This window comes from Leopardus geoffroyi, chromosome E3 (assembly GCF_018350155.1).
Source record: "Leopardus geoffroyi isolate Oge1 chromosome E3, O.geoffroyi_Oge1_pat1.0, whole genome shotgun sequence".
NCBI lineage: Eukaryota > Metazoa > Chordata > Mammalia > Carnivora > Felidae > Leopardus > Leopardus geoffroyi.
Window position 1 is genome coordinate 21850648 of NC_059340.1, and position 20947 is coordinate 21871594.

A 20947-nucleotide genomic window follows, 5' to 3' on the forward strand; every position below is an offset into this window, starting at 1 on the left:
ACTACGTGATGAGCCCGAGCCAGCGAGCTTGCTATCGGATGAGAGGAAAGTCAAGGTGGAAGAAGTCAAGGTGCGTCAGTGGCCCTGTGTAGACAGACGCGAGGCCGGCTGCGATCAGCCACGCCTGGCCTACAACAGAAAAGCCACCCAGCAGAGCCCGGCCCACATTGCCAAATCCCAGAATTCCAGAACGAGCGGCTAAAAGATGCCAATTCATTTTATCATATTCTCCTAAGGGTGTCTTTCAGAAGTAAAGCTACCATGCAGTTTCACTCCACAAATACCTCCTATACCCCTACTATGACCTGCCAGGGTTGTTCTAAGCACTGACAATGTACCCACGAAAAGGAAAAAGATGAAATGTGTTCCTGTCCTCATGAAGCGCGTATTCTAGGAGTAACCCAGATTTTAATAATGACCAAGTACAATATGTTGTTTGACCAAGACTAACAAGCACTCTGGAGACCGAAAATAATAACGTATGACATCACGTTCCGGGCACCATTTAAATGAGGACGGGGCGGGGCGCCTGGGTGGCGCAGGCCGTTAAAGTCGGGCTTGGGCTCAGTTCGTGATCGCAAGGTTTGTGGGTTTGAGCCCCAGGTCGGGGGGTCTGTGCTGACAGCTCGGAGCCTGGAGCCTGCTTTGGATTATCTCCCTCTCTTTCTCTCTCAGAAACAAACACTGAAAAAAAAATTTTTTTAATAAATAAATAAATAAGGATGGGGAGGGTCGGGGGGGGGGGGGAGGGACGGCATGCATTACATGAGAAAGCCGCCAGACCAGACCTCTGTGAGAAGGTGACATTTGAACAAAGATTAAGGAGGTGAGGAATGAGTCTCACGGATATCTACAGGAAGAATCTTCCAAGGAGAGGGAACAACAAGCAGTCTGGAGCCAGAGGAGAGGGCAGGATTCGAGGTCAGAAATGTGAAATGAGGTGGGGTGGGATGCTGTGTAGGCCTTGCGGGTCTCATCAGGTGTCTGCTGTAAACTCCCGTACACGTCTAATTTTTTTAACCAACTGTTCCTTTCAAACAATATTTTTTTATATATTTATTTACTTATTTATTTTGAGAGAGAGAGAGCAAGAGCAGGGGAGGGGCAGAGAGAGAGGGAGACAGAGAGAATCCCAAGCAGGCTTCTCCGCCCTGTCAGCACAGAGCCCCATGCCGGGCTCAACCTTTGAGGGTGGGATCATGACCTGAGCTGAGATCAAGAGTCGGACACTTAACCGACTAAGCTACCCAGGCGCCCCTCAAACAGTAATTTTAAAGAAGTATAGAGAGCAAAACCAAATAGCTCCCAGATTCCAGTATTACTGGACTCTACACGCCTTATCATAATCCGTGGCCATGCAGCCTCAGAACTCCAGGGAGCCTGCACGAGAGTACCGTCATTTTTGGGCGCAGGCTGCCCTCTGCTGTCGGCTTCTGGATTGGCACCTTCACAAGCGTCGCCTGAAGGAGCAAGGTCGCTGCCCCAGTGGGGAAAAAGATAACCAGTTGACAGAAGCCCCCTGTTTTCCTTGCCGGTAAGCCCGACTATGTCAGGAAGCCCTTGACAGAGGGGAGAGGAGACCCCTCCCCATCTTCACCCATTCATCGTCCGCCCATATATTCCACTTCTTAAAGGACTCAAAAGTTACCCACGCGCTCACAAACCGTGTGGACACTGTTGGCCCATTCTGCAGGTGAGAGAATGGATGCTGGGAGGCTGTGAACCGTGCACTCCATCTCACTAGCCAGTGCATGGTTAAATCAGGACAAAAGTCCGGGCCTCCCGGCTGCTCCAGACCTACTGAAGCCCAACAAAAGGGTAGGTGCCTTTTGCTCAAAGTCACAAATGAGAAGCAGCAAATCCAGGATAAAGAGCTGTGAGTCGTCACCACCCCAACCAGGACGCCCCTCCTGCCCCTGCTCTGAGTCCCCATCTGATTCTTTCCCTGCCTCTACCTCCGCTCAGGAAGGATCCATGGATAGCTGAGGGATGGATGGCGGGCCCCCAAGGAGCCCTTGCAGTTTGGCAGAGGATGACACAGAGGAAACCTGGGGAGAGATGAACATGAGCCATACTACTGGATGCCAGAGGGGACAGACGAGAGTGGGTGGGTGGGGTCACCGATGCCAAGGAACCTCGTGAGCACCCCCCCCCCGGGACACCGACACAAGGGGGAGAGAGAACATAAGGGAATTGACTGAGAGTGATGGGAACGGACTGAGAAAAGCTGGAATTAAAAGAACTTAGTTTAAACTGACTAAGATTACATTCCCACCTTCCACACAGCGGGACTCAGAATAGAAACCAAGCTGGGGTATAAAGATCAAAGGAGGTGACGTGTTTGCACACTGGAGGGTTGCAGCCCGAGAAAAGTGTAGCCGCTAAAAAGAAGAGAAACAGTGCTGAAGTTCAGCTCAAAAGACCTGCCTTCTAGTCCTGCCCACACCCCCCCCCCCCCCACACACACACACACACACGGAAGTGGTTTGAGACAAAGCCCTCAACCTTGTGGTTTCGGCTTCTTTGACATTCACGATACCTCAAGGGGTTCAGCTGAGGACCCATGAAGCAGGGAATGTGACCCTGCTTGGAAACACTGTCCACTTTGGCCAGCCACCAGAGGGACAAGTGCGACCCCTCTCAAGAAACAATCGGGGCACCTGGGTGGCTCAGTCGGTTAAGTGGCGGACTCTTGTTTCAGCTCAGGTCACGATCTCATGGTTCGTGGGTTCGAGCCCCACATCCGGCTGTGCAGCTGGCAGTGTGGAACCTGCTTGGGATTCTCTCTCTCTCTGTCTGTCTGTCTCTCTCCTACTCACACTGTCTCTCTCTCAAAAAGAAATAAAAAATAATCATATGACCCCACTCTAAAGTAGGTGTTAACCAAAGGACTTTTTTGTTTGCTAATAGCCAACTATTATCATCGTTCTATACCGGTCTCTGGCAAAGGGGAAGGCAGTACTGATAAATGGCAATGGTTTGCAAGTTTGGGTACAAAAGCTAGGAGGGATCTAACTTATCTGATCTGAGATAGGGAAAGACAATTCTCAAGGAAGGTGAAAGAAGGGGGGGGGAAAGGGTGGCTGGAGCCTGATGCTCTGGAAGCTTCAGCCCAAGAGAAACAGGCTAGGAGACACCTTGAGGAAAGCATTTGATTTTGAGTTCATTTATTTATTTAGAGAGAGACAGAGACAGCATGAGTGGGGGACAGGCAGAGAAAGAGGAGAGACAAAGGATCCCAAGCAGGTTCCGCACTGCCAGTGCAGATCCCTGATTCGGGGCTCGAATCCACAAAGCTGCAAGATCATGACCTGAGCTGAAACCAAGAGACCGGACGCTTAACCGACTGAGCCACCTAGGCGCCCCATGGAAGGCATTTTTTTGAAGCTGTGTGCCGTATGAAGTGCCGTTGAAAACTCTCTGTTGCTTCCCTATGAGATCTTCAGTGAGATCTGCACTGCTTACTAATGCTTAGGGAAGTGTGATTTCTTTTTCAGGGGATGTGAAGACACACCAAGTCCTGCTTTAACTGTATCACAAGGTGAAAACTGCAGTGATCCATGAGGAGAAGCCAGTATACAGACTATGGGGGCATCCTTGGCCTGCGGACATTCAAAACTACAGAGAATGGAACGTCTTTATTGCAAAAATCATTAAAATTTAATCCAATAAATATGCTAAACGACAGTCAGACAGATGGAGACGTAAAGAGGAAATCATTCTGCTAGAGCTAATAGAATCTGCCTCAAAATAGTCATGTCTCTCTAGACTGCTGGGGATAACACAGGAAAAGAGGGCAGAATCTTAGGAAAATGTATTGGCTGAAATGAATGAACAGGCAATAAATTAGAGCACTAAAAAAGAAAATGCAGAGAAAAAAAGAAATCATGAGTCGCATCATAACTGTGAGATTGGATTAACAAGAAGAAAGTATTAAACTAAACAAAGAAGTCAATGCTGATGATGACAAAGATACAACCCACATGAAGATCGAACCATCATAAATGTTTACATACCAAATAACATGCCCTCAGATGCTTACAACAGGAACAGCAGAACTCATAAGGAGAATTAGACAAAAATGCAAAGGCAATAAGCATTCATTCCATTTTCTTGGCCCATGACAGATCAAGTAGATAAAATATAAGTAAGGATACAGAGTTCACAAAAAATGTAGCTAATGAATTTGAGCTGATAAATATAGGCATAAACATGAATATGGATATTCAGTCAAAAGCTGTTTACTGAACACCTGCTATGTGCCCAACGTTGTTCTGGGGGCTCAGGCATAAGAGTTAATACAACGGAAATAAATCCCCATGCTTGGAGATTTACAGTCAGTGCAGAAAGATATGATCATTGAGTTAAGGGGATTCTGCTGGGTTTCTCCACTCTAAAGTTACTATTTTTCCTTTTGTAAATAATACATTTCTTTTGGGGAGGTACTCTGAGATTATGTGAAGTGTTCAGTTTCTCATCATACATTTGCTTACTGGTTTTAGCATCCACTGGTGATTTTTGCCAGAAACAGTTAGGACTGTCGCGATTACCAAATGGCGATTATTTAAATTCTCTCAGTGTTTCTACACTTACTACTTGGAATTCAATTGTGAGCAAAAGGTTTCCCGCCTCTCCACTTATTTACTCATCCATGTATGTACTTAAATCTATATGGACGCATAGATTCTTATGTAATTCTATAGATCATCATCCATCACTATTTACTTATTATTTACTTTGGCGTTCAAACTATCCCAGGTTTGGCCAGTGGGGGCCCCTTAACACGGGCTCCTGAGTCTTTCTGACATGTCCCCATCATTTGAGTTACTTCCTTGTACTTTCAGGGGTGCATGGGTGGCTCAGTCCGTCAAGCGTCTGACTCTTGGTTTCAGCTCAGGTCATGATCTCACGGCTTTGTGAGTTCGAGCCCCACATCAGGCTGTGCGCTGGCAGTGAGGAGCCTGCTTGGGATTCTCTCTCCCTCTCTCTTTCTATCTCCCCACCCCCCACTTGCGCTGTCTCTCTCTCTCTCAAAATAAACAAACTTAAAAAAAAAAAAAGTATTGTACTTTCCTTGCCCTTGCCCTTGCCCTGGAATCAGCCATTTCTCTCAGCCACTTTGACTCCTTTCATTGGAGAATGGTATTTACACACCACGACATGGGTACTAGGCACGTTCATTGTTAGTTACTGGGGTGTCATTGCTTCCAGCCCACCTCAGAGATACATCGAGAGACAGAGAGACAGATGGACAGATACACCATATGTCTATTTCTGGAATTTATCTACCAATAGTTAAAACCATGAATTCACACTGCTGGATCCAGTTCCAATTCAACACCACCAGGTTTATTCTAGCCTTTCCTTTTTCCACATTCTCCCCTTTTCTAGCAGTGAGAAATTTCTCTCTCATTATCCACAACACATTTCTTTAGTAAGATACACATAAAATAGTTTCAGAATTGTTCATCTTTTAAAAACTAGACATTTTGAGGAGTTCTGTTTCTGAGACATAAAAAGACTATGGATTGGTCTTTTTGATTTAAGAAAGAGAGGAAAAAAAGGAGAGAAAACGAGAGCCTGAAGAAGGGTCCCACAGGCATAAAAACAGATCTTTCCAGCAAACTGGCAAGAAACCCCAAGTTCACAGAAGAGAACTCTCATTCTTGTTCAAGCAGGAAGAGAACTTGACATTTGAATGCTGGTTTAGGGGAACATAAAATTCTCAGTTCAAAATCATTTTGCCTCACAAATTTGAAAGTGCTGATTGTATTGTCTTCCAGGGAGTTCTGGATTTATCCTTCCTACTTCCTAACTTTTCTCTCAGTTTCTTTTCTTTCCTTTTTGTTGTCTTTTTATGCGGCATGCTGGGACAAACCATCACAGATTATATTTGCAATGGTGTCTTTTCAATGACTTAATGCATCTTGAATTTTTTATAGCAGTGTGCTCTTTTTAAGATTTTTTTTAATTTTTTTAAAAAAATTTTTAACGTTTATTCATTTTTGAGAGACAGAGAGAGACATAGCATGAGCGGGGAACGGGTAGAGAGAGAGGGAGACACAGAATCCGAAGCAGGCTCCAGGCTCTGAGCTGTCAGCACAGAGCCCGACGCGGGGCTCAAACTCACAAACTGGGAGATCATGACCTGAGCCAAAGTTGGATGCTCAACCGACTAAGCCACCCAGGCGCCCCTAATTTTTTAATGTTTATTTACATTTGAGAGAGACAGAGTGTGAACGGGGGAAGGGCAGAGAAAGAGGGAGACAGAATCTAAGGCAGGCTTCAGGCTCTGAGCTGTCAGCACAGAGCCCTACTGGGTGGGGTGGGGGGGCTCAAACCCACAAACCGTGAGATCACGACCTGAGCCGAAGTCAGACGCTCAACCGACTGAGCCACTCAGGTGCCCCTGCAAAACATTTTCTGAATGTGATTTGCCTAACGACTATTAAAACATGAGCTTTGCTTATTTAAAGGCTTTCTTTTCCATATTTCTTATTTTCCCGTTTCCTTGTGTGCTGGTTTTTCAGTTCACTCAAATAGTTATCAACCTTTTAGTAATGTTATTTCCCAAATAGTTGGTGATTCCTGAAGGTGTGCTTATCTTTCAGTTGACAAAAAAGAATAACTTAGAAGCACTAAGAAATTCCGAGAAATAAAAAAACGTAAAACCAGTTCCCACAGAGGGAAAAAAGAATTACAACATCAGACTTGTTAAGCACTGAATATCAGAAGGTGGAAAATAAATGTCCATGAAGTTATGAGGGAAAATTATGTGGAATCTAGACTTCAAGCTCTAGTCTAACCTCTGAAGAAAACCAGTGCCATGAAAGAAAAGCACAATCTTCATGTAAGAGGGGAAAAACCCTAAAAAAAAATTAGTTGAAGAAGCAAAAGTCAAAATTATATACTTGACAATTTCAGAAATATTCAGTAAGAAATCACATCCATGAAAAAAATCATGTTAATAAAAAATAAGTAATTTAATGACTTAGAAATTTTAAAAACTGGGGCACCTGGCTATCTCAATCAGAAGAGCATGCAACTCTCGATCCCAGGGTTGTGAGTTTGAGCCCCACGTTGGGTGTAGGGATTACTTAAAAATAAGTAAATAAATAATCTTTTCTTTAAAAACAAAGAAATTTTAAAAACCATATTTGCTATTGTTTAAGACATTCAGCATCAGGACAGCATAGCATTATGGGGTGAAGTCTGAATTTATGATCTCAGAGATCGAGCTGAGAGACTTCCGGAATGGATCACAAAAGGGTCTGAGGTAAACACAGTTCAGAGCCATAGAGAATAAATACAGACCTTCCACCACTGGTCTATCAGTAGCTCAAGAAGAAAGGAACATAGAGAACAGAGGGGGTAAAATACGAAAAGAGATAATGTGAGCAAATGTTCCCCCAGGTGAAAAAATATAAACCTATGAATAGCCGAACTATGCATAAAATGTAATAAAGTTATCTTTTCAGACATTTAAGAATTCAGAAAATTGACGTCTCAAGTCTTCATTCCTAAAAAACAAAAACAGCCTCCAAGATAGAATGGAACTAACCTAAGAGTACAAGGACGGGAGACACCCCCCCCCTCCACCAGCCACTTCAGTAGCACGTCGTTTATATCTGAGCTGGGGGTCCGAGGGTAGATGTCTTTAAACAGAGAGAAGGTGGAGTTAGAAATCTCAGATCAGGGTCGCTGGGGTGGGTCAGTCGGTTGAGCATTCGACTCTCAATTTCAGCTCAGGTCAAGATCCCAGGATTGTGGAATCGAGCCCTACTTTGGGCTCCGCACTGAGTGTGGAGCCTGCTTCTCTCTTTCTCTCTCCCTCTGTTCCTCCCCCATTCATACACTCTGTCTCTAAAAACAATTAAAAATTAAAATAAATTTTAAAAGTTAAAAGAAAGAAATACTGGCAATCTTAGGGAAATCACAAGGACATGCTTCTTGGGTTGGGGGGCAGAGGGGTGCTGGGGGAGGAAATCAGAAATTCTAGGACCAAAAAGAAAAAAGCCATATAAGAAAGTTAGGATCAAATATGAAGCCAACTACAACAGGAAGTGATTCTGCACAATTGATTCATGGATTCTAAGAACAGACTTTTCTACAAGTCCTATCATATCACTTGGCTCTGCAATGAAAAACATTTGTATCATCATAACACTGTTAAGTGGTGTTTATTCATTTTCAATTTCTGTGCTAAACCTATTAGCAAAATGTAAATGTTATCAACCTTGCGACGTACAGAAGGTTGGGGGGGCAGATGGAAGTAAAAAATTGTAAGAATACTAATATCCACAGTTTTGATAGTACCCAGAGATACTGTCTAAAGATAACAGAACAAGAAATTAAATTTTAAAGATCATATTGACTTTATAGGAATGATCGCTAGGAGAACTACAAATAAAAAAGATAGCTAGCTAAATCTGGTGGTGGGATTTTAAAAAAGATCACTTCTTACCTTTCAAAGTTGAGCACCAGTAAATACTGCCTATGTAAGATAAATTAAAAAAGTAAAAGTATAAAAATATTATTTAAGTTAAGGAAGCAACAACCAGAATACTTAAAAAGGGAAGTGGTTAAAAAATAGATTATTTGCAGGGAGCAGCATGAGAGGCCGAAGATTGGAATTGAAAGACTTCCGTTTTTCATGGTATGCCTTTCCATATAGCTCTGCTTTTTGCTTTTTTCTTTTTTTTTTTTTTCGTATTTGTGCTCTAATTTTGTAATGATTTTTAATGTGTTAAAATATTAGAGCAACCACTGAAAAATAGAATAAGATCTATAATTTCCAAAACCCAATATGGAAAAAATGAGTCAAAGAAACTCAATCAATGCAACACTACGCAGGAGAATGGGGATCAGGGGTGGGGGGCAAAGAACAAGGAATTACAGCAAACAGAAAATATAAAATATCATGGGAGGAAAAGGAAGCAAAACTCTTAAAAAGGCAAATTGATCAAAGGCTAAAATCGACTGCATTAAAGAAGAGAAATATATTAATGTAAGAAATACATTTACAAAGGGTTGGGATATATTATGTATGTCATGTTAATAGTAATCAAATTGAGTTGGGAATTCAGGAAGGCCCTTGGGAAAAGAGGGAACAGAAGGTTGTATACTCTTGGGGCTACAGGAGTGAGGTGAGCCAAAATCATAGCTGAGTCAAGCAGTGACTGAATGGGCCAGCCCACATCTGACCATTCCAAGAGAGAGTGTCGTGGGCTGAATAGTGTGTCCTCCCAAACCAAATGTTCAAGTTCTAACCCCTAGGACCTCAGAATGTGGCTGTATTTGGAGATGGAGTCTTTAAAGGGGTGAAGAAGTTAAAATGAGGTCACTAATCCAATGCTGACTGGTGTGTCCTTCTAAGAAAAGGGAAGACGGACCGTGTGAAGACACAGGGAGAAGATGGCCCTCCACAAGACAAGGAGACGGGCCCCAGAAGAAACCAACTCTGCCAGCACCTTGAAGTTTCTGTGGTTTAAGCCCCCCAACCTATGGTAGTTTGTTAGGACAGCCCGAGCAAACTGGCACAGAGGGTCTCCTCTTCTTGATAATGATAGTACGATTAGAGACGTCACATGCACACGAAGTGGACAGAATAAACAGGGGCTGTAGGCAGAATTGCACACGGGTCTAGCAGGTTCCACTTTGGCAGGAGGTCTGGGGCATAGTTTGGAAGGTTTTTCGGCCGTTAGCAAAGGATAGGAGTGGCAAACGGACTCGGGGTGTACATTTAAGGGACTGGACGCTCGGGAAATTCTTGACCGCCGCAGCCCTATTTACCTACACTGACATGGGCATGACTTAGGCAGAGAATGTTGGGAAAGCCAGGTTGCTTAATTCTGCCACCTGAAAGCCACTGATCAGTGGCAGGCGACACCAGCACAAGTAAAACTCAGGGCTCCGTCTCCTGATGGGTTTGTGAATTGGCTTCCTAGCACTCTGACAGTTCTCTTGTTTGCTTTTCTTATCCCTTGCTTTTACCGAGAAAATCTGGGCCTGACTTAAAAATTAGGACAATAGAAGGGAGTCAACAAACTACATCAGTAATCTCCAATTAAAAGACAAAGACTCAAAGTAGGGATAGGCTAATCAATGGAACAGAATAGAGTCCAATAGAATCCGGGAAGACTTACATGTATTCAATCCACTCATTTCAACAAAGGTGCCAAGTCAATGCAAAAGAAAGGGCAGAAGTTTTTTTAAACAAATGATGCTGGAAGAACTGAATATCCATATAGGAAAAAAGTACAAAAGAACCTCCACCTCTACCTCACTGCATACACAAAAATGTGCTTGAAATGGGCCATGCACTGAAATGCAAAAGACACAAAGCCCTACTTTTTTAATGGACGAAATATTTGAACAGAAACTTCAAGGGTCAATACGCACATGAAAAGGTGCTCCCTGTCATTAGGGAAATCTAAAAGACAGAGACTCTTTGTTTTTAAGTCCTGTTACCCAGCCCTGGGCCATACACTCCTAAAACAAAAATACATACCTCCTTTAAAAATCTGTGGGAAATCAAAGAGATGTAAAGCAGGCGGTCTCCTTCATCATTAAGAATGCTAATTGGCACAGTTTTATGGAGAGCAATTAGGCAAAATTTAACATCATTTTACATGCAATGACCTGTGACAGAGCGCTTTCAATTGTAGGTATAACCTAAAGAAAACTTACTACCCCCCCACCCCACACCCCCCCCACCTCTCCCCCTCCCACCTCCTGCCCCCCCATGCACAAAGACGCACGTGCAAAAGTGTCTACGGAAGATTTATTTGGAAGAGTGAAAATGTGGAAACTCTCTAAAATGCCCACTAGTATGGGGGCGCGGTTAAGTAACTTATGGTGCACCCAACTCTTCATATGATAGATGGAATCATTAAAATAACAAAGTAGACTTGTATCTACAGACATGGAGAGATCGTCCAAATAGACAGACCTATTTCTAAGTAAAAAAGGAACTCACCAAACAATGTAAATGGCTATTTACATCATTTGTTTTCATGTTTATTTATTTTTGAGAGACAGAAAGAGAGAGAGAGAAACAGAGCATGAGCAGAGGAGGGGCAGAGACAGAGACACAGAATCCAAACCAGGCTCCAGGCTCTGAGCGGTCAGCACAGACCCCGACGTGGGGCTCGGCCTCACGACCTGAGCTGAAACCAGGGGTCGGGCGCTTCACTGACTGAGCCACCCAGGCACCCCCCACAGTTCGTATTTTAACAACCAGCCCAGTAATGCCAGCATCTGCTTGTGCCAGACCGAGGTCTGAGTAGTGTTGTTGTTGTGGTTGCTGTTACTGAGTGTTTTCTAAAGGTTGTTCTAAGAAGGTCTGCCTGTCAGGCAACTGCTTCACTCCAACTATCTCAACCCGAAGACTGCTTCGTCGGTGTTGGGAGGAAAAGAAAGAGGCTGGCAAGCAGCCTGTGACCCACACCAGGCTGCCCCCACCAGCTGTTGTGGGCACGGCAGCCCCCACGCCCAGCTCCGAGGGGGTTTGTCACGTTGCCGATTTCTGCCATGTTTCCCTCCCGAAGTGGCAGCTCCAGTTGTTTCCCCGGTAATTTCCAAGATGCTAATTGCCACCTGCTGATTTCCTGTAAACACTGTACTTTACACATGTGATTAATCAGAAAGCTGTGGGCTGTTCTGAAGAAGCGTGTGTGCCTGTGTGTGTGTGCACGCACGCACGTTTCATTACTGTGGTGAATTTAAATCGCAGGCAATGTTTGCTCACAGAGCCTCATTGGCGGAACGGCAGGGAAAACAAAATTACAAAATACCATAACTGCAAGTTCACAGACCGTATAAACAACAATTCGAGTCAGCCCGACAGCTCACTGAGTCAACTCTGGAACGGAGCAAGCAGCGACAGGGCATCTCCAAAGGAGACTTTGAATCACAGGTGTTTGTGCTCCTCGGAGAAACTGAAACCGAAAACATTTTCCAAGGTTTTTGGTAAAGAACATTCTCGTAAGTTAGTTTCAAGATCAGCCTCGTACCAGTTCCTAGGTCTTCCACCGACTACTCACAAGGTCTGTACAAATTACCTGAACCTCCAAACTGCCATTTCCTCATCTGTCAAATGGAGATAATGGCTAAGTCACCCGAGAGAGCGCGTAAATTACTTATTTTGCATATTAGTCAGAATTGTTTGGGGTGTTAGTGACAGAAATTTAATTCCGAGTGGCTTAAGCAAAGCAAGAAATGTATTGGCTAAAAAAAATTAAGACTAGGGGCTCTGAATTCGGGTACTAGTGGGTCTGGACGCTCAAATAATGACTTCGGAACTCTATGACACCCTCCCCTCTTCTTTCCTCTGTGCAGACCTCTTTGTCGAGCAGACTCTATTTATGGCAAGCTGGTAGACCAATCAAGAGCTCCACACACAGATCTTCTCTTCCCAGCGACTGCAGAGAACTGGCATGGATAGCATCTGACTTGAAAAACGGCCCGCTAGTCCGTTCCCAGATCACAGTTTGGGCGCGGTCAAGTGCGGACTCACATAGACCCTGCTCAAACTGCAAAGATATGCACAGCACCAGCCACATATATGAAGACACAGCTGGACATCTCGTCTCAAAACCCAAACAAGACAGTCTGAAGGACAGCCAGCCCCACTTGACAGTGCTTGTAAGAGGAAACACTGGGGTTCTGATGTCAGGATCGGAGTTCCAGGATTGGTACTCAATCTTCCATATAAGCAGATGTACTGAGAAATGAGAGAGAGAGAGAGAAGTTTGCTCAACTCAGAGAGAGCAGTTGGTCTGCCCTTCCTACACATGCTCACATCTGTTGACTCCATTTCAGTACTTGGCCAACAGGGAAAAGTGGGCGGTTCATAGACCCAAACCCAGATACATCTGGCCGAGGTAACCATTCGCCATTTTCTGTTTCCAAGCCTCTCTGCAGGCTTGCGGCATTTCCTACAAGAAATTCTTAATATCCCCACCAGTACTGCTGGTCTTGAAAGTATAGGGCCCATCAGTCTACCTAATCACTTCGCGTTTTTATCCTGCTCTATCCACTACGGGGGCAAGATGGGATCCTCTGCCCCTTCATTTCCACCGGCCCTCCTCCTCAATTTCTCCCCTGCTCTGAAGAGAGTCCTTTAGTGTGATAATGCATCCGTTACCCTAGCAGAGTTGATCAATATTAGCCATAAGGGTTTGATGTTTTTAGGTACTTTGCTCTGAAACATGTGAGAATTCAGGGCAAATGGGTCTTATCAGGACAGATGAGAGAATCAAATGCACAAGAAGGCTGGTGGCTCTTGTTGGAAAAGGATGGGGGGATGGAGATCAAGATCAAGGGGGCTTGCTGATGCCCGTGAAAGGACACATAAAACAGAAAGGAAATGTTGGTAGCAGCTTCTGGACTGTAAATCTCTTCCTGACTGGCTATGAGGAGCATCAAAGTCCTTTCTATAACGAACAGAGCTTAGTTGCCTTTCCGGTCCCTGTGGGCTAAAGGAACAGAGTTCGAGGCAGCACAAAGTGATGGTGAAGAGCACAGACTCTGGATTCAGATCCCCTGGATTTGAACCTAGGATCCTACACTCTGTAGGTAGGACACCTTGGGCATGTTACTTAACTTCTCTGAGCCTCAGTTTCCTTATTGGTAAATAAGGATAAAATAATGGCATCTACCTCCCAGGATTGGCCTGAGAAGGCAATTAGTTAATATCCATAAACTATTTAAAACTGAACCTGGCTCATAATAAACACTGCATATATATTGGCTTTATACAAACAGCAAGCTGGACTCCCTTCCTTCAGGGAATCCCTTTGTTTACATGTACATGGTTGATTGGGTGATTACCCCAGGACAAGCGTTGTTGAGTCTCTCTACAGATTCACAGATGCAAAGTGGGGGTACCCAAGAGGGGTGCAGCTTGCACCCAAGGAGCTTTGATTTGTTCACAAATTGCTACTTGCTGTCGCTGCACTTGATTCCGATGCAAAGGGTTTTTTCTTCTGTTTGGCAGTGTTGGAATGAGCCTGCATTGGCTTACTCTGAAAACAAGGAAAGGTCTGCAGTGTACTTTTCTTGCCCTAGGCTGAAAAGACTTGGCACAGTCACTTACAAGGGTGAGCTGGGTTGATCACAGGAGGGCTTAAGTGGACATCAGCCTTTGCTAACAACTGAAAAGCAGCATCACAAGCAGGCACTGGGGTCAATAACAGGTGTTCCCAGCACTCCAAAGGCAAAGGCAAGCTAGAACCCAGATATGAGAGATGAGGGTAGAGATTGCACTATAGGCTGGCTCAAGCACGGTCTGCCTAAAGCGTGGCTGCAGCTATGGTGCCCACGGTCATCTTGTCCAGGTCACCCTCACATTCTGGCATTCCCAACCTCCCTCTCTTTCACCAGTTACCCACTCAAGTCACTCTGGGCCACTATGTATACTCTATTCCCACTCACCTCTAGAATTCCTTTTCCTTATCAAGTCAATTCCTGCTCACTTCTCAAGCATAAATGAATTTCAGTCTCCTCCTTGAGGTTTGCTTTGACCCCTTCCAAAGCCTCTGAGCTGATACTCATTTCCTGATACAATCATGTGGAATTATCTATTGCCTTACACCATCTCTTATACTGGGGCCTGTAGAACAATAAACATCCATTAGTTTTGCCTGGATAGCATCCTTCATTCCTTCTGCTGGTAGTAACACTTACCCAATTTTTCTTTGGAGGAAAAAAAGCCCTTCCAAATTCTTGGTCCACGTGGCTCAAAAGGCTCAGCTCCGGGAGTGCACATGTGACTAGGCCTGATGCATCGAGTATTCCATCCCCTGGTCACAACGATTGGTTCAGGGCTGGGCACATGACCCAAATCAATGCTATGAGTTTCAGCTCCAGGATTTTTGCTGAAACTACTGAGAAAGGGGGAGGGAGGAATCTCTCTTTCAAAAGACCAGCAACCACCATAGGATGGAGACAAACTTCCTAAAACTTAGGCCAATTCAGAAAAAAGAAGAGCCAAAAAAAAAAAAAAGAGAGAATCAGAGGCCTAAGGACACGATAGGATACAGCTATACCTAAACCTCAACATCACCTGGACATTTCAATTATGTGAGACAATAAATTCCCTTCATTCATTCATTCAACAAATATATACAGAAGGCCTATTGTGTACCTGGCACTGCTCTAAACACTAGAATACAAGGGATACACTTTTTTTTTTTTTTTTTTTTTTTTTTTTTTTTTACTTAATACAATGTAAGCTAGATTTCTAGCCCTGGTCAATGAAGTCTTCATGTTGCTTAATTCATGAATTGTTATTTAGCATCCTTCATGTGAATGCCTCTTTTTCCTAAGTACACTCATTGAGAATGGAGACCACACATTATATTTCTCTATATCACCAACTATGATATGTGCGCAGTAAATAATTAACAAATTATTTGTTAAGTCAATAAAGGCTACATTTATTGGGAACTACCACTTGTGGTATTGATTCAAAGAGCATAGCTCAGAAGAAATGTCTAAGGAGCTTTGCCAGTGAGCTCTGATTAGACCCTGGCAGCCAAAAGATATATGTGCTTCATGAGCACAAACATGGCATGATGATGGAATCAATATTAATCCACAACAAAAGGAATATATCAGAGGACTGACATGATGTCAGACCGTATGCCAGTGCCTATTTCTGCTCCTAGTCCAAATTCTTGGAAATGACCCAAGAAAAGATGTTGTTAAATAATAAATATTCAATATTGATGAAAATCAAGAAAAGGTACACAATGGATCTTCTGAACAGAAGGAGAAGAGCTTACTCCTACATGTGCAGGAGGGGATCGGCTATGAAGGGGAGTGGTTCTGGGGGAAGTCCAAACTCAGAATAGCAAGCAGTGGGTAGTGAACGGTAGAGTAAATGGAGAACTGAGTTCAGAGCAACTGGATGGTCAACTCAGCTACTGACCCTCTTATGCCATGGGGGAGTAGGCAGCAAGCACCTTTTTCTGCAGAATAAAGCAGTGGCTATGAACGCAAAGAAGGAAGGCACAGGATACTGCCACGGCATCTTCCAACTCCTAGGAGAGACAGGAAACATTCTAACCAGAGGAAAAGCTACCAGCTCACTCTTTCTGGTGGCATACCCACTGCCTTCTAGCAGCTGAATATAACCAAAATCATCATCAAGAGATAGATATGGAATATCTCAAGCACAAGAAATAGGAAGAGCAAGAATCCTCAAATATACTGCAAAATCTAATCCAATGGCCCTTTCTCTCTCCTTCTCTCATTTAATCTCTCAACAATAAAAACAATAAAACAATAAAATCTCTCAATAAAAATGGCCACTCCTTTCTTCCTGCAACACATGCTTTCCTTGGCCATCATGACACCACACTGTGGTGGTCTTCCTTTTATTTCTTGTCATTTTTAATTAGTCTTCTATGTGTTTTCTAGGGCTGCCATCACAAAACACCACAAACTGAGTGGCTTAACAGAAGCTTCTCATTTCAGAGCTCTGGAGGCCAGAAGCCTGAAATCAAGCTGCCGGCAGGGCTGTGCTCCCTCTGAAGGCTCTAGAGAAGGCTCTCTCCTAGCTTCCAGTAATTCTTTGGCTTGTGGTAGTGAACTACAGTCTTCACATGGACTTTCCTCTTTTTATAAGGACACCAGTCATATTGAATTAGGTATCCTATTCCAGCATAGCCTCCTCTTAACTTATCTGCAATGACCATAATTCCAAATAAGGTCACATGTTGAGGTACTGAGGGTTAAGATTTCAATATATGAATTGGGGGGCACACAATTCAATTTACAATTCCCCTCCTTTGCTATCTACTTAACAATGAGCATGGGCCTTCCTTCTCTTCCCTCTACATTTGTGTTCTCTCCCTATATGTTTCCATCAAATCTGACGGCTTTAAGTAAATGCCGATGACTTCCAGATTTATATCTCCACCTCCGACCTCTCCCTTGAGGCATACTCACTGTCCATTTGAACCTTACATATCTAATAAAGATCTCAAAATTACGGCATCCAAAACAGTATTAATAATATTCACCATTACTCCACTCCAACAAACTGGACTGTATGAGGTCTCCCCATGTCAAAAACTATAGTACCATCAAAGTTGCTCAAATAAAAAACTGAGGATCCCTCCCTTTCCCTTATGCTCCACAACCAAGCAAGACAAGTCCTAACAGCTCTGTATTCAAAATATATAGAACACATCCATTTCTCTCCACCTCTATTGTCACACCAAAGCCCAAGCCATTACCAATCTTTTGCCAGAACTAAATCTATAGGCCCGTATCTTACCATTCTTTACTCTACCTGCCTCCAGTCCACTCTTCAACATCAGTGTGATTTTGAGAAAGTATACATCTGATCACAATACTCAGTAGCTTTAAATCCTTAAATGCCAACTTTTAGAATCAAGGACATACTGCTTACTATGGCCCACAGTGCTCTTTCAACATGGTCTTGCCCCTGCCTGCCTTCATCTTTACTCTGGACCCATCTCTCCTCTTGCTCTTTATGCTCCAGACATGCTGTCTCCTTGGTTTGTAGAACACCTCACACAATTTCTCACCTCAAGGCTTTTCTCCACACTTGCTAGTCCCCTTTTCAGGAAAGCTCTTCCATAGATTCCGCACATATGTGCTTCCTTCTCATCCTTGACACTCCAGCTCAAATATCAATCCTCAGAGAATCTTTTCCCTGATCAGACTTTCTAAAGTAACCCTTGCCCCAGTTACTGTCCATTCTAGCACCCTATTTATCTTCCTTCTAGTATTTACAATAACCGGAAATTATCCTGTTTATTTATATAGGTACTTGTATATTCTTTGTCTCCTTCTCCAAGCTCCGCTAGAATGTAAGGAACCAAGTGTGTCCTTCGCCACTATGTCTTCAGTGTTCAATACTTTACCTGAAACAGAATTAACTTCTATATATGTGTTTAATGGATGGGGAGATGAATAGAAAAATAGGCCTTAGAAACCCTCTTACTCAAATCCCTGTATGCTGAGTATCACACTATTTCCAGGAGTCTAGATGACAGAATTCTTTTTCCTAGAGACAGAGAGATGCCCTCACTTTCTTGCAACAATGGGCACACTTTACATTGCCTTCATCGTAAAGTCCAAATTCCTTCCAACCTGTCTGTACAACTTTATCTTCCACCACTTCCTTCCCCTATAGTAAGTTCATGGTACACTTAGCTTCATACCATTACATGAAAATACCACTCATGTTTATGTTACCTCTCTTTGGAATGCCTTTCTTTCTCTTCCTGCCAAACATCCTTCCAGATTCCCTCTATGAAGCTTTTCCTGGTAGCCAGAGAGGCTATTACTCTGTAGTGTCACAGGCCTTCATACATACCTCTATCATATTTATTCTAACAGGTGACAATCCTAGGACTAATTTCCCCCATTTTACTCTTAATACTTTGAGTAAAAGGATTATGCCTTATACTCATCCCACTAGTGCCTAGCATGGTGCCTCATAGAGATATATACAGAAAAAAAAATTGTTGACTACTACTATATATGAATATATAGTTAAGAATTTTTCATTATGGTATTTCTCAGTGGAGTGAAAGGCACTGGAACATTTTAACAGTTGTTATTCTGTCGGCTATCTGCCCATCATTAATGAACCAGTGGGAGAGGTGATTTTTAATTTGTAAAAAGGAAAACTATTTCAACTAGTTATGGCTTGGTTAATAAACCATAGTTGAAAATTCTGTGTCCAAAATAGGCACACCAATAGACATACTCAACCTCTTCATGAACACTTTTTGATTTTTAAGGAAATGAATTAAATTTTCAGGGCATAAAAGAAATGAGAAGTAACTAGCATTATTAGGATATTCTGTAGCTTGGATTTTTTTTAACTTAGCATAGGCCATAGATAGCACTTCTTGGAACTATTTCATGTATAGTTAATGTTTACTTTTGTGGTAACACTACATTAATCCCATTGACCAAAAGCAAGGTATAGCAGCTAGTGTGGCTGCTGGCCAAAGGGCTGGTGGATCAGCACCACGGACAGAGGAATAGCACGTGAAATGTCGCTCTAAGGCAGCTTGTAGGACAGCTGTGATATCAGAAAGACTGGTGTGAATGCTTCTCTGGGGATCATTCAAAGACAGTGGCTTGTTGTTAAAACTGGAGGGGAGAACATGAGAATTAATTCTACTTTTTTATGTTTAAAAATTTCCATTAAAAATATCCATGTGTGTTACTGAGAGGCCACCAAAAAAAAGAAAGAAAAAATTACTCCTAAAGACCTTAGGATCCTACATGTAAGAGATAATGAACAATAAGTCCCAGTACCCTCTGTTCCAAGTGGGGTTTTGAGAAGGCTAGGCTGTAACTTTCCCATGCACATGAGATTCGTCTTGCGGAAGTCGGTGTGACGGAATAGGAAGTTCAGATGACTACAGACGATCAGTTTCTTGAGAAGCAAGATGTCTCAGGAGAGCAGTTTCTAAGAAATGAAACCTCTCATGCATTGTCCCTGATAAGAAGCAGCTGGGGGCTGCGGCCTAGGGTTGCAGGGAATGAGGCTGAGTGTAGGAGGTGGCTGTGAGAGTGAGCCCAAGGTCCACACAAAGTTCTGGGTGGGCCCAAGGTCAATACACTAAAGTTCTAAGTCAAAACAAAAACAAAAACACTGTTTAAGTGTTAAATGGGCTAGATAAGTAGAGGGGACCGAGATATAACGCCAAGCACATTAGGATGGAAATGAGCTAAAATATGAAGAGGGTGGAGAAGTACAAAAGGAAGACACACCTAAATATTTGGGGGGGGGGGGTGCCACTAGGGATTTTTCATGCAGCAGCCATGTCAGAAGAAAATAAGAAGCCAAGAGAGAGGCTGGTGGATAAAATAAGAGAATGAATGTAAGCACACTCATGGTAAGAACCATTCAGAGACTATGGATGGCAGGTAACGTTGAGGGCCTACTATGTGTGAGGCACTGCTCTAAGTCCCCAGAGAACATGACTGAAAAAAAAATAAATCCAGCTTTATTGAGCTAACCTAACCTTCTGCTAAGGGAGACAAATAAATGTATTTGCCAGGTGTGTGAATTCCAACTGGCTGTTTCATTTAGGCAGAAAATGTGGCTTCCAGTTTGCTGCAGTCCCCACCGTTCCCTATTGTCTTGCACTCTGCCGACTTCACTCTTTTATGTCATCTGCCTGAGCTCTGCAGGCTTGTGAGTTTGTGACCCATGCTCTCCGACGCCCCTGGGCTGCTTGTGACGCTTGTCTCTCCTGAAACCACCAAATGGCCCAACAAGCATATTAAAGACCCTATTCTTTTTTTTTTTTTTTTTTTTTAATTTTTTTTTTCAACGTTTATTTATTTTTGGGACAGAGAGAGAGAGAGACAGAGCATGAACGGGGGAGGGGCAGAGAGAGAGGGAGACACAGAATCGGAAACAGGCTCCAGGCTCTGAGCCATCAGCCCAGAGCCCGACGCGGGGCTCGAACTCACGGACTGCGAGATCGTGACCTGGGTGAAGTCGGACGCTTAACCGACTGCGCCACCCAGGCACCCCTTAAAGACCCTATTCTTAACTGAATCCATATCCTGGGTTGCCACTAGTCTGAAGTAACGCTGGGTGGTTAGATCACCTCATGGAGATCTCAATGTTCTCAACTGTCAAGTGGAGGCAATGGTATCTGCTTTAAGGGATTGCTGTGAGGATTAGCCATTGCCCCATCAGCTCTCACTCCGTCTTTGAATCTCCTTATCACTACATCTTCAAAGAAACCTTCCCAGACGCCTGACTAGCGAGGTCAAATCCCTCTAATCTACACAGCACATTCCTCTTCGTGGTCCTGTTGCAGTCACAATCGTACTTTAGCTCGTGGATTACGGGATTAATGCCTGCCCCTCCTAGCAGGTTGAAAGTGCAAGTGACGAGGGCTGTTTTCACTCGCCACCTGTCATCACGTGTGGC

The 20947-nt window shown here is 43.5% G+C and overlaps 1 long non-coding RNA gene across 2 annotated transcripts in view; it reads right to left on the reverse strand.

Moving 5' to 3' along the window:
* The window catches only part of LOC123588879, a 130518-nt gene that overhangs the window by 108476 nt on the left and 1095 nt on the right, over positions 1-20947 (reverse strand). Inside the window, exon 2 of one of the 2 annotated variants that reach the window (XR_006708055.1) lies at positions 14437-14964. The exons of the other annotated variant lie outside the window; for it this stretch is intronic. This is a non-coding gene — a long non-coding RNA (uncharacterized LOC123588879). The remainder of the gene's footprint in view (positions 1-14436; positions 14965-20947) is intronic. 2 annotated transcript variants of the gene reach the window in all.